The sequence below is a fragment of the Mobula hypostoma genome, chromosome 12 (genome assembly GCF_963921235.1).
Source record: "Mobula hypostoma chromosome 12, sMobHyp1.1, whole genome shotgun sequence".
Taxonomy (NCBI): Eukaryota; Metazoa; Chordata; class Chondrichthyes; order Myliobatiformes; family Myliobatidae; genus Mobula; species Mobula hypostoma.
In genome coordinates, this window is record NC_086108.1 from 6,126,331 (window position 1) to 6,139,941 (window position 13,611).

The 13,611-nt window shown below is 40.7% G+C and overlaps 1 pseudogene; it reads right to left on the minus strand.

The window, feature by feature from the left end:
- The window catches only part of LOC134354585 (cytochrome P450 2C20-like), a 68,190-nt pseudogene that overhangs the window by 19,816 nt on the left and 34,763 nt on the right, over positions 1 to 13,611 (minus strand).

Here is a 13,611-nt window from a genome sequence, read left to right on the forward strand (position 1 = left end):
TAGGACCAATCAAATGTGACAGTGGCAAAGTGCGTATGGAACCGGAGGAGATAGCTGAGGTACTTAATGAATACTTTGCTTCAGTATTCACTGCAGAAAAGGATCTTGGAGATTGTGGGGATGACTTACAGTGGATTGAAAATCTTGAGCATATAGATATTAAGAAAGAGGATGTGCTGGAGCTTTTGGAAAGTATCAAGTTGGATAAGTCTCCAGGACCTGTTGAGATGTACCCCAGGTTACTGTGGGAGGTGAGGGAGGAGATTGCTGAGCCTTTGGCAATGATCTTTGCATCATCAATGGGGACAGAGGAGGTTCCGGAGGATTGGATGGTTGCAGATGTTGTTCCCATATTCAAGAAAGGGAGTAGAGACCGCCCAGGAAATTATAGATCAGTGAGTCTTACTTCAGTAGTTGGTAAGTTGATGGAAAAGATCCTGAGAGGCAGGATTTATGAACATTTGAAGAGGCATAATATGATTAGGAACAGTCAGTATGGCTTTGTCAAAGGCAGGTCGTGCCTTATGAGCCTGATTGAAGTTTTTGATGAAGGAAGAGTAGCAGATGTAGTGTATATGGATTTCAGCAAGGCATTTGATAAGGTACCCCAAGCAAGGCTTATTGAGAAGGTACAGAGTCATGGGATCCAAGGCGACCTTGCTTTGTGGATCCAGAATTGGCTTGCCCACAGAAGGCCAGGAGTGGCTGGAGATGGGACATATTCTGCATGGAGGTTGGTGACCAGTGGTGTGCCTCAGGGATCTGTTCTGGGACCTCTTCCCTTTGTGATTTTTATAAATGACCTGGATGAGGAAGTGGGGGATGGGTTAGTAAATTTGCTGATGACACAAAGATTGGGGGTGTTGTGGATAGCGTGGAGGGCTGTCAGAGATTACAGCGGGACATTGCTTGGATGCAAAACTGGGCTGAGAAGTGGCAGATGGAGTTCAACCCAGATAAATGTGCGGTGGTTCATTTTGGTAGGTCAAATATGATGGCAGAATACAGTACTAATAGTAAGACTCTTGGCAGTGTGGAGGATCAGAGGGACCTTAGGGTCTGAGTCCATAGGACACTCAAAGCTGCTGCGCAGGTTGACTCTGTGGTTAAGAAGGCATACGGTACATTGGCCTCCATCAACCATGGGATTGAGTTTAAGAGTCGAAAGACAATGTTATAGCTATATAGGACCCTGGTCAGACCCCACTTGGAGTACTGTGCTCAATTCTGGTCACCTCACTACAGGAAGGATGTGGAAACTATAGAAAGGGTGCAGAAGAGATTTAGAAAGATGTTGCCTGGATTGGGGAGCATGCCTTATGAGAATAGTTTGAGGGAACTTGGCCTTTTCTCCTTGGAGCGACAGAGGATGAGAGGTGACCTGATCAAGGTGTATAAGATGATGACAGGCATTGATCATATGGATAGTCAGAGGCTTTTTCCCAGGGCTGAAAAAGCTATCACAAGAGGGCACAATTTTAAGATGCTTGGCAGTAGGTACAGAGATGTCAGGGTAAGTTTTTTTTTAAAAACACAGAGAGTGGTGAGTGCTTGGAATGGGTTACCGGCAATGGTGATGGGGGCGGATACGAGAGGGTCTTTTAAGAGACTCCTGGATAGGTACATGGAACTTAGAAAAATAGAGGGCTATGGGTAACCCTAGGTAATTTCAAAAGTAAGTACATGTTCAGCACAGCATTGTGGGCTGAAGGGCCTGTATTGTGCTGTAGGTTTTCTATGTTTTTTTTCTAATAAACATCTATATGGAACACAGTCATATAAAAGCAGCATCCATCATCAGAGATCCTCACCACCCAGGCCATGCTCTCTTTTCACTGCTGCCATCAGGTAGAAGGTACAAGAGCCTCAGGACTCACACCACCAGATTCAGGAACAGTTACTACCCCTCAACCATCAGGCTCTTGAACAAAAGGGGATAACTGCTCACACTTGCCCATTCATTGAGATTTTCCCACAACCAATGATCCCATTTTAAGGACCATCTCAGTATCTCATGTTCTCATTATTTATTGCTATTTATTATATTTGCATTTACACAGTTTATCTTCTGCACTGGTTGATCTTTCATTGATTCTGTTATAGGTCCTATTCAATCAATTTGCTGAGATGCCCACAAGAAAATGAATCTCAAGGCTTCTTTTAAAAATCTGTTCAATATACATATACTGCAATTGATTTACTTGTTTATTATTATTATTTTTCTCTGCTAGATTATGTATTGCATTGAACTGCTGCTGCTAAGTTAACAAATTTCATGTCACATGCTGGTGATAATAAACCTGATTCTAATTGTGATTCTGTATATGGTGAAAATAGAATCTACTTTGAACTTTGATTTTGACATTTTGACACTGCTGTGTAATTGATACACACCTCGCAATGTCTACAGGTGTACCATGGAGACCATTCTAACTGGTTGTATTGCCATCTGGTACGGGGTGTGGGCACTGCACAGGATTGAAGTAAGCTACAGAGTTGTAAACTCAGTCAGCTTCATCATGGGCACTAGCCTCCGTAGCATCTAAGATATCTTCAAACAGCAGTGCCTTAGAAAGGTGGCATCCATCATTAAGGACTCCTATTACCCAGACATGCCCTTTTCTCTTTGCTACAATCAGAGGTGGTACAGGAGCCTGAAGACACACACTCAGTGATTCAGGAACAGCTTCTTCCCCTCTGCCATCTGATTTCTGAATGGACAGTGAACCCACAACACTACCTCACTACTTTTTTTGCACTACTTATTTAATTTAACTATTTAATATAATTACTTACTGTAATTCAGTTTTTTCTCTATTACCATGTATTTCATTGTATTGCTATTGCAAAGTTAACAGACTTTACAACGTATGCTAGTGATAGTAAACCTGATTCTGAATTAAACACAAGCTGTTTTGCCATCTTCAGAAGTTTTCTGATGATTCTGCCATAGTTGGATGCATCAGCAAGGGAGATGAGGCTGAGTACAGGGCTACGGTAGGAAACTTTGTCACATGGTGTGAGTAGAATTATCTGCAGCTTAATGTGAAAAAGACTAAGGAGCTGGTGGTAGACCTGAGGAGAGCTAAGGCACCGGTGACCCCTGTTTCCATCCAGGGGGTCAGTGTGGACATGGTGGAGAATTACAAATACCCGGGGATATGAATTGACGATAAACTGGACTGGTCAAAGAACACTGAGGCTGACTACAAGAAGGGTCAGAGCCATCTCTATTTCCTGAGGAGACTGAGGCCCTTTAACATCTGTCGGACATTGCTAAGGATGTTCTACGAGGCTGTGGTGGCCAGTGCTATCATGTTTGCTGTTGTGTGCTGGGCAGCAGACACCAATAGAATCAACAAACTCATCCGTAAGGTCAGTGACGTTGTGGGGATGGAACTGGACTCTCTGACGGTGGTGTCTGAAAAGAGGATGCTGTCTAAGTTGCGTGCCATCTTGGACAATGTCTCCCATCCACTACATAATGTACCGGTTGGGCACAGGAGTACATTCAGCCAGAGATTCATTCCACTGAGATGCAACACTGAGCGTCATAGGAAGTCATTCCTGCCTGTGGCCATCAAACTTTACAACTCCTCCCTTGGAGGGTCAGACACCCTGAGCCAATAGGCTGGTCCTGGACTTATTTCCTGGCATAATTTACATATTACTATTTAATTATTTATGGTTTTATATGGCTATATTTATACTGTTCTTGGTTGGTGCAACTGTAACAAAACCAAATTTCCCTCTGGATCCATAAAGTATGACTATGACCATGAATATTTTATGGTCGACTGAAGAGTTCAATGGACTGAAGGTCTGGACTATACCGTTTGTTTGGTTGTATTTTTACTGATATTCTATATGGGCCTGTTGTCTTTTATCTGTGAGGACTGGGCCTCAAGCTGCAGTTTCACCTGGTGGGGTCGGGTGGGGGGGGGGGTGGTCAGCCTCAGGGCCAGTGAACTCCTCCAGGGTCGGTGTGGTGCCGTGTCCAGGCTGGAGCCAGTTCCCCCCACCGTGTTTGCTCACCGGAGACAGGCTATCGAAATCAACTGGAGACTGATGGAGTGAGTTTTTGAGTCTTTTATTGTGTGATCATGATACCATTTGTGCTTGCTATCTTGTGAGTGTTTTGTGCTGTGTGTGACCATTGGCACTGTGTTTTTGACATTGACGCTGGAATAACGTTCTTTCGTTTGGCTGTATTCTTGAGTATTCATGTATGGTTGGGTGATAATTAAATTTGAATTGAATTAAAGCTTACCTTGAATTTCCAGATACTTTGTTAGGATTTGAAGAGCCCAGCGCAGTGTTGTACTGGTTGTTTCCGTTCCAGCCAGAAATAAGTTCTGCGTCGTCAACAGCAAGTTTTATGAAAAAATTTGGAGTTAAGCTCATCTTTGTCCTGACACAAAGCAAGCAAAAATCCACGTTTTAAACAGAAGGGATTATGCAGATGCTAGAAATTGGAGCAACACATACACACAAACGCAAAGTGCCAGAGGAACTTAGCAAGTCAGGCAGCATCTATGAGGGTAAGTGAGCAGTTGACATTGTTACAACCTGAGATCCTTCATCAAGGCTGAAAAGGAAGAGGGCAGAGGCCAGAAAATGATGGGGGGGGGGGAGGGAGGGAAGGAGTACATTTTAACACCCTTCAGACGATTTTCAACTTTAATTCAATTCATGCCTGCCTGGCACCTTTTTTTTTTTTATTTTATTAAGATTCAACGCAGAATCGGTCCTTCTGGTCCTTCAAGCTACACCGCCCTGCAATGCCTTATCACAGGACAATTTACAATGGCCTATGAACCTACCAACCAGAACACCTTTGAACTGTGGGAGGAAACCAGAGCACCCAGAGGAGACCCATACAGTCATGGGGATAACTTCCTGACAGGTGCGGTGGGAATTGATCCTGGGTCACCTGTATTGTGAAGCGTTGTGCTAACCACTACACTAAGGTGCCACCCTAATGCTATCGTGCTCTATAATAGGCAAATGTTTGCAATACCAGTTCCCAAAGAAACAGATAATCATGGAAGCTTTTAGGAAGCTTGGCAGCATCCATGTCAAAGGACTGTTGAGACAAAATGCCAGATTCTTTTTCTAAAGGCACTGAGAACATAAGGCATTTTCATTTCTTACTTTAGATTTCTAGCAGTTGTATAGTTTTCATCGAAAAAGATAACTTTTTTTGGGCGGCACAGTGGTATAATGCTTTAGAGTACAGGCGACCCGGGTTCAATTCCAGTCGCTGCCCGGAAGGAGTTTGTATGTTCTCCCTGTGACCGTGTTGGAAACACTGGGTGCTAAAGATTCCTCCTTCATCCCAAAGATTAGGAGGTTCATTGGTCATTGTAAATTGTCCCCTGATTGGGCTAGGATTAAATTGGTGGATTGTTGGGTGGTGCCTACTCTTGCTGTATTTCAATCAATCAATAAATTAATTAATAAATACGACCACTCTGCAAAATTAACAGAGCAGAACAAGGAGGGATATGGAATTAATGCAGGTAAATGGAATTAGTATAGACAGGCACAGTGGCCAACAGGGCTGAAGGGCCTATTTCTATGTTTTTCAACTCTGATCTAACTTACCAATTAAGAAAAGTCGGGTGCCATGATAGTGTAGTGGTTATTGCGATGTTATTACAGCTTAGGATGTTCCAAAGTTCGTAGTTCAATTCCAGTGCTGCCTGCAAGGAGTTTGTACATTCTCCCCATGACCGCATGGGTTTCCCCCGGGTGCTCTGGTTTTCCCCAACGGCCCAAAGGTCAATTGGTCATTGAAAATCGTTCTCTGATTAAGTTATGGTTGAGCAATATATGGGGATCAACAAAGTACAATGTCCACACCAAGGTGAAGTTGTACCAGAGCTGTGTTGTGCGGGTCAGAATGTTGGTGCTTGTCAGAGTGACTTCGTCATTCCACACCATGAGCCTCTGGAATAACCTTTGTATTTTCTGGCCAAGAAAGATCTCCAACCACACCCTACTCCTTCAGCGTCACCAAGAGGACACGGCCACAATCACCATGAGGAAATGTTGGAGATGGGTTGGGCACGTGATGAGAAGATATGCCAATGCCATCATCAAGACAGCACTTCATCGGACACCTCAAGGGCAGAGGAAAGACAATTTGCTGCTGTACCGTAGAGGCAGAAATGAGGATCCTTAACCACACATGGGGCACAATAGAGAAGACGGCCGAGGACAGACAGAGATGGAGGACCTTCATTGCAGCCCTAAGCACCAGCGGTGTAATGGGCAGTAAGTAACTAAACTGAATAAATAGATGGGCTGCTGGTTGGTGCAGCTCTTTGGGCCAAAAGGGCCTGTTCTGTGTCGTGTCCCTAAAATAAAATAAGAAGAGAAAAGTTATTATCTTCAGTATATTTGGTAGGACAGTGGGAAATGAATGAATGTGAGAAGAAACTTGCTGCCATTATCTCATCCATCTTCATGAGGAAGCAGTCGATATAATCCCGAGGGGAGTCTTTCTGGACAGTTTCCTTGTGGCTTTGAATAGTTTTGGCCAGAAAACTTCTCAAGTATGTGACATTTTGGAACACCTTTTGGTGAGGTCCGGGCAGGAAATCCATGATCCTTGGGAAGTTGTTGTACAACTGCAAAACAAACTCATCATTTTCACTGACATGGTGCTACACTGGATACCTAATGCTCAGTTCAAAAAGTTCAAAGTTCAGAGGATATTTATTATCGAAGTATGTATGCAGCATTCTACCCTGAGATTCTTTTTCCCCACAGACAGCCACAAAACAAAGAAAACCAGGTAAAGTTTTCAAAGAAAAACATCAAAACCCACCCCCACATGCAAAAAAATTGCACAAGTGCCAACAAAATATAAAGCACAGAATATAAAACACAAAATCTGCAGAGTTCAGGCATATTCAGTTCAGCTCAGTTCAATCTAGCACTGCGTCATTCGTTACCTGCAAGCCTCCCTCATCACAGACACTGAAAATAGCAAAAAAAAACAAGGAGTGACCAGAAACACATCATAACGTGAAGTACAGAGTCCAATATACTCCCTGTATAGCCATGACTGTATCGCCATCCACAGCTCCAATCTGCTAATATGACACTATATTGATTGGCCTTATCTCAAACAATAACGAGGTGGCCTACAGGGAAGAAATCATCTCTCTGACACAGTGGTGTCAAGAAAACAACCTCTCCCTCAATATCACACAAACAAAGGAGCTGGTTGTGGATTACAAGAGGAATGGAGACAGGCTAACCCCTGTTGACATCAATGGATCTGGGGTTGAGAGGGTAAACAGCTTCAAGTTCCTCGGCATTCACATCACCGAGAACCTCACGTGGTCTGTACACACCAGCTGTGTGGTGAAAAAGGCACATCAGCGCATCAGTGACTGGCTGCATCATTGCCTGGTGTGGGAACTGTACTTAGATCAATCACAGGACTCTGCAGAGAGTGGTGCGGACAGCCCAGCGCATCTGTAGTTGTGAACTTCCCATGAGTCAGGACATTTACAAGGACAGGTGTGTAAAAAGGGCCCGTAGGATCACTGGACTCCCAGCCATTCCAACCACAATCTATTCCAGCTGCTATCATCTGGGAAGCAGTACTGCAATATAAAAGCCAGGACCAACAGGCTCCAGGACAGCTTCTTCCACCAGGCCATCAGACCGATGAACTCAAGCTGACTTGTGTACTGTATATTACATTGACTATTCTATTTATTATAAATTACTATGATTGCACATTTAGATGGCGATGTATTGTAAAGATTTTTACTCCTCATGTATGTGAAGGATGTAAGAAATAAAGTCAGTTCATTTCAATTCAATCCACAAACTGCATTGAAAAAAAACCTTATCCAAGACCCAAGACTCCAGCACAATCCTCCGGCAGTATCAAGTATGAAGCTGAGAGAAAGTTTTTTTTCAAAAGAAGGGACCTTCCTTCAGGAGCAGCAAGTGAAATGTAGGGGTGGGGGGGGGGTGGGGAGAAGAGATAGAGACAGAGACAGAGACACCTTCCTCTGGCAGCTGCGAGTGAGAGGCTGCTAGATGGCGCCTAACACCTGCCCATTTTCTGCTCTTGCCTCGAGGATTTCAATCTTCCTTGAGTCCTCAAGTGGTAAGATCAGTGAGAAATAGAGTCAATTATGGGCTCGCGTCCCATCTCCAGGTTTCCTGGCCTCGAGAATTGGCCCAAAAACACACCACCGTAGTTTAGATCACAGGCTTCATCAATCGAATAAACACATTTGGAAGAAAAAGAGGTAAAGGCGTCAGGTTAGAGGTAGGAAATTAGCTTTGTCACATGTACATCAAAACATATCGTGGCATTAATTATCTTCGTCTTCAGCCCATCACTCCTCCTGGAACAAAGGCCCCCGACAGTATCCCGCCAGAGTTTCCTGTCCTGGGCCAGTCTTTCAAGTTATCCCCAGGTGTAGCCCATCTTCTCCTTCCTCTCCCAGGGATGAGGTCTTTAGAGTTTCTGTAGCTCTGTGATTTTTATGGGATGGGGTTACTAGAGCCATACTAACCCTCCTCCTTTTGGGATCATCCAAGGCAGAGTTGGTGTAATTATGGTTGCATTATTATTAAACATCTGGTGCTGTTAGCATTTTTTTTCCCCCAAGTTCAAATGTCATTCAATCATACATGAATATCGCCAAATGAAACCCCATTACTCTGGGGCCAAGGTGCAAAACATAGTACCAACAGTCACACACAGAAAAGTCACATATAGCACATGTAAAATAGCAAGCATATATAATAAGAACAAACAAGAGAAAGTCTGCAGTTGCTGGAAATCACAAAAAAATATGGTTCAAGTCCCTAAGTCCATCAACACTGCAGCAGTCTGCAATCAAATGCGATACCAGCTTGTCTTCTGCTGAGCGAACACTTGGGGCAGCAACAGCCGTGTGGATGCCTCCAATGGAGTGCACCAAATCCAATGCATCTCTCATGGGTAACTATGAACAGGCAACAACACAGCTTGAGGTGTAGTCCCCAATGAGTTATTAAGTTTAAGGATTAGGACATGCTCTCTTCTTACTGCTGCCATCAGGAAGAAGGTACAAGAACCTCAGGACTGATGCCCTAGATTCAGGAATAGCTATTGCCCTTCAACCATCAGGCTCTTGAACCAAAGGGAATAACTTCACTCAACTTCACTTGTTCCCTCATTAAAATTTTCCCCACAATCTATAGATTCACTTTCAAGGACTCTTCATCTCATGTCTCGATATGTATTCTGCACTCTGGTTGAACACCTTAGTATGGTGGTCTTTTATTGATTTTGGGATTGCACTTTGGTAAGTCTGACCACCTGGCAGTACTTCTACTCCGAGTATACGCAAAGACTGAAGACTGCAGCACCAGAAGTGAGAACCAAGAAGGTATGGACCAGGGAGGCTCAGGAGTGCTTACAGGACTGCTTTGAATCAGTAGACTTGTCTTGGTTCAGAGAGTTACTTTCGAACCTGAGTGAGTGTGCCACAGTTGTCACTGACTTCATTAAAACCCATGTAGATGAGTGTGTGCCTACAAAAACTTACTGTACATTCCCAAAACAAAAGTTGTGAATGAACAAGGAGATTCAGGTTCTGCTGAGGGCTAGATCTGTGACAATCCAGACTTCTGTCTGGCAACCCAGCTCTGTATTAGAAAACCAGGCATGACTTGCGGAGGGCTATTTCAAGAGCCAAGAAGCAATTCCAGGAGATGTTCAAGGCGAAATCAGATCCACGTCAACTCTGGTGGGGTTTACAGGCCATTTCTTCCGACAAAGCAAAACCCAACGTCATGAATGGCAGCGATGCTTCATTACCAGATGAGCTCAACACCTTTTATGTCTGCTTTCAGAGGGAGAATAAAACCACAGCTATGAGGGTCCCTGCAGCATCCAATGACCCTGTGACCTCATTCTCAGAGGGTGAGGTCAGGGTGTCTTTCAAGAGGGTGCAAAGCAGCAGGGCACTATGGGCTACCTGGTAGGGCTCTGAAAATCTGTGCCAACCAACTGGTGGGAGTATCCAATGACCTTTATAATCTCTCACTGCTACGGCCAGAAGTTTCCACCTGCTTCAAAAGGGTAACAATTATACCAGTGCCCAAGGAATACTGTGAGCTGCCTCAACAACCATCGTGAAGTAGAATTCACATCTACAGTGATGAAATACTTTGAGAGGTTGGTGATGGCTAGAATCAACACCTGTCTCAGAAAGGACCTTGAACCACTGAAAATTGCCTATCGCCACAATAGGTCTGCAATAGATGAAATCTCATTGGCTTTTCGCACAAGATCAAAATAAGTTACAGAAACTAGTAAGATTAGTCAGCTCCATCATGGATACCAGTGTCCGTAGTAGCCAAGACATCTTCGAGGAGTGGTGCCAGAGGAATGCGGCTTCCATCGTTAAGGATCTCCACCACCCAGGATATGCCCTCTTCACACTATCACCATCAGGGAGGGGGTACAGTAGCCTGAGGACACACACTCAGCGATACAGGAACAGCTTCTTTCCCTTCTTCCTTTTTAAATCTTTTTATTAATTATTATTGAAAATCAACAACAGAGAAAAATACATCAAAATAATCAAGATAACATATCCATATGTAGAGTAAAAGTTAAACTATCAATCAGGCTAAACAGTACATCAATAATAATCAAAAAATGAAGTATTAAAGCTTTTTTTTAAATGGAAAAAAGGAGAGGGAAAAAAAAACCCTAATAACTAAAAAAAAAGGAAAAAAAGCATTTGGAGCACAAACCCGGAGCTATGCGCCATACAAGCTTCCATTAAAAAAAGACATCAAACCGCCAACCAAATTCATATAATCAAGCATCAGAAAAGGACCATCTTAATTAACTCAAGTCAAATGATAATAACGGGCAAAAGAACCCCACCTTTTCTCAAAGTCAAATTTAGGATCAAAAGTTCAACTTCTAATTTTTTCCAAACTAAGACATAACATCACCTGAGAGAACCATTGTATCAAAGTGGGAGCAGAGGCATCTTTCCATTTTAAAATAGCCCTTCTACCAATAATGTGACAAATGCAATTACATATTGGTCAGATATAGAAATACCATGAATATGTTGAGAAATTATACCAAACAAAACTGTCAATTTATTAGGTTGTAAATTGATTCTCAAAGCTTTAGAGTATAGAAAAAATAGATTTCCAAAATTGTTTCAATACAGAACATGACCAAAACATATGTGTCAATGTAGCTATCTCAGTTTTGCATCTATCACACTGACTATTTACATTAGGAAATATTTTAGACAACCTCTCCTTCATCAAATAATAACAATGTACAATTTTAAATTGAATTAGAGAATGACTGGCACAAATCAAAGAAGAGTTAACCAGCCTCAAAATTCGCAACCAATCCTCTGTTATCAAGGTCATATTAAGCTCTCTTTCCCAATCTTGCTTGATCTTAAGGATAATTGTCCTGTTGTAATAATAAATTATAAATTTTCCCAATAAAGCCTTTCACTAAAGGGTTCATTTTTAAAATAATGTCTAACAGGTCAGAATCTTGTATATATGGAAAATTACTTAAATATTCTTGTAAAAAAATATCTGACCTGAAGATATTACAAAAAATGTGAATATCAGAGAGTATTTAGTTACTAATTTCTCAAAGGACATCAATCGACCTTCTTGAAACAAGTTCATAAAGGAAAAAATTCCTTATTCCTCCAAAGAGAAAAGATCATTAAGTGAAGGTTTAAATAAATAGTTTCGATAAATTAAACTAAGAGGGTTAATTTTTTTTAAGATTAAAAAAAACTTACAAAACTGATACCAAATTCGTAATGATTGATTAATCATAGGATTTATATTTAGAATAGAAATTTTGGCTAATTGTACAGGTAAAGGAGCTCCTAATAACAAAGCTAAATGAAATTGTTTCAGTTTTCAATTCCAAGTCAACCCAAGATGGTCGTTCCTTTTTAAATCGGTCCAATACCACCAAGAACATGCATAACTTATATTAACCACCCAATAATACATTCTTAAATTAGGCAAAGTAAGACCTCCATCCTTTTTTAATTTTCGTAAATGACATTTTCCAATTCTTGGTCTTTTATTATTCCAAACAAAAGATGAAATAATAGAGTCAACTTGATCAAAAAACTTCTTAGTTAGAAAAATAGGAATATTTTGAACTATGTATAAAAATTTTGGTAAAATCATCATTTTAACTGCATGAAGTGGATTCCATCTAGAAAAAAAATTGCTTCATAAAATCCACTAAGGGAACTAAATTAGCTCTATAAAGGTCTCCATAATTTTTAGTAATGGTAATACCTAAATATTTAAAAGAATCCATAACTTTTAAAGGAATGTTGTCATATATAGAAGTGGAATCATTTAAAGGAAATAATTCACTTTTATGCAGGTTTAATTTATATCCTGAAAACAATCCAAATTCATTTAATGATTTCAATAAGCTAGGAATAGATTCTCCGGGATTCAAAATATAAACCAAAAGATCATCTGCATAAAGGGAGATCTTATGAATAGTCCCATTTATAGAATTTCCTTGAATATTTTTAGCTTCACGAAGTGCAATAGTCAACGGTTCCAACATCAAGTTAAATAACAGAGGATTTAATGGACATCCTTGTCTCGTACCCTGAGAAAGTTGGAAAAAGGGGGATCAACAGTTATTAGTGATAACAGTGGCAATAGGGCTTTTATATATCAATCTAATCCATTTATTAAAATTAGTTCCAAAGCCAAATTTCTCTAAAACTTTAAATAGATATTCCCATTCAACTCTATCAAATGCCTTTTCAGCATCTAGAGAAACAACACATTGGGGAGTCTTAGAGAGGGATGAGTATATAACATTTAACAATCTCCGAGTATTAGAAAAAGAATAACGGCCTTTTATAAAACCCGTTTGATCCTGAGAAATAATTTTAGCTAGTATATTCTCCATCCGATTAACCATTATTTTTGAAAGAATTTTGGCATCCACATTTAATAATAGGTCTATATGAAGCACAATCAGTAGGATCTTTATATAAGAAGTAAATGTTCAATTTTTTTTTATAAAATCCTACAGTAAAACCATCCAATCCAGGAGCTTTACCAGATTGCATTGAAGGAATAGCTTTCTGAATTTCTCTTTCAGTAAAAGGAGCATCAAGAATTTGTTGATCTTCAACAGATATTCTAGGAAAATCAATCTTTTGTAAAAAGGCATACATATTAGAAGGGTCAGCTGGAAACAGATTTGTAGAGTTCACTGTAATAGTCTTGAAAAATTTTATTAATATCTTCATAATTACAAGCTAAACTACCATCTGTCTTACGAATGTTTAAAATCTGTCTTTTAGCTCTAACTGCTTTAAGTTGAGATACTAATAGCTTGTTACTTTTATCTCCAGACATATAAAATTGACTTTCATCGGATAAATTAATAGTAAATTATATTGAGATTGAAGTTTAACCCTTTGTTTAAATAAATCAACATTAGGAGAAACTGCATAAGTATTATCTAGATCTTTAATTAGTTTGGAAATTCTATCTAATTCTATTTTTGTCTGTTTCTTAAATTTAGCCAAATAA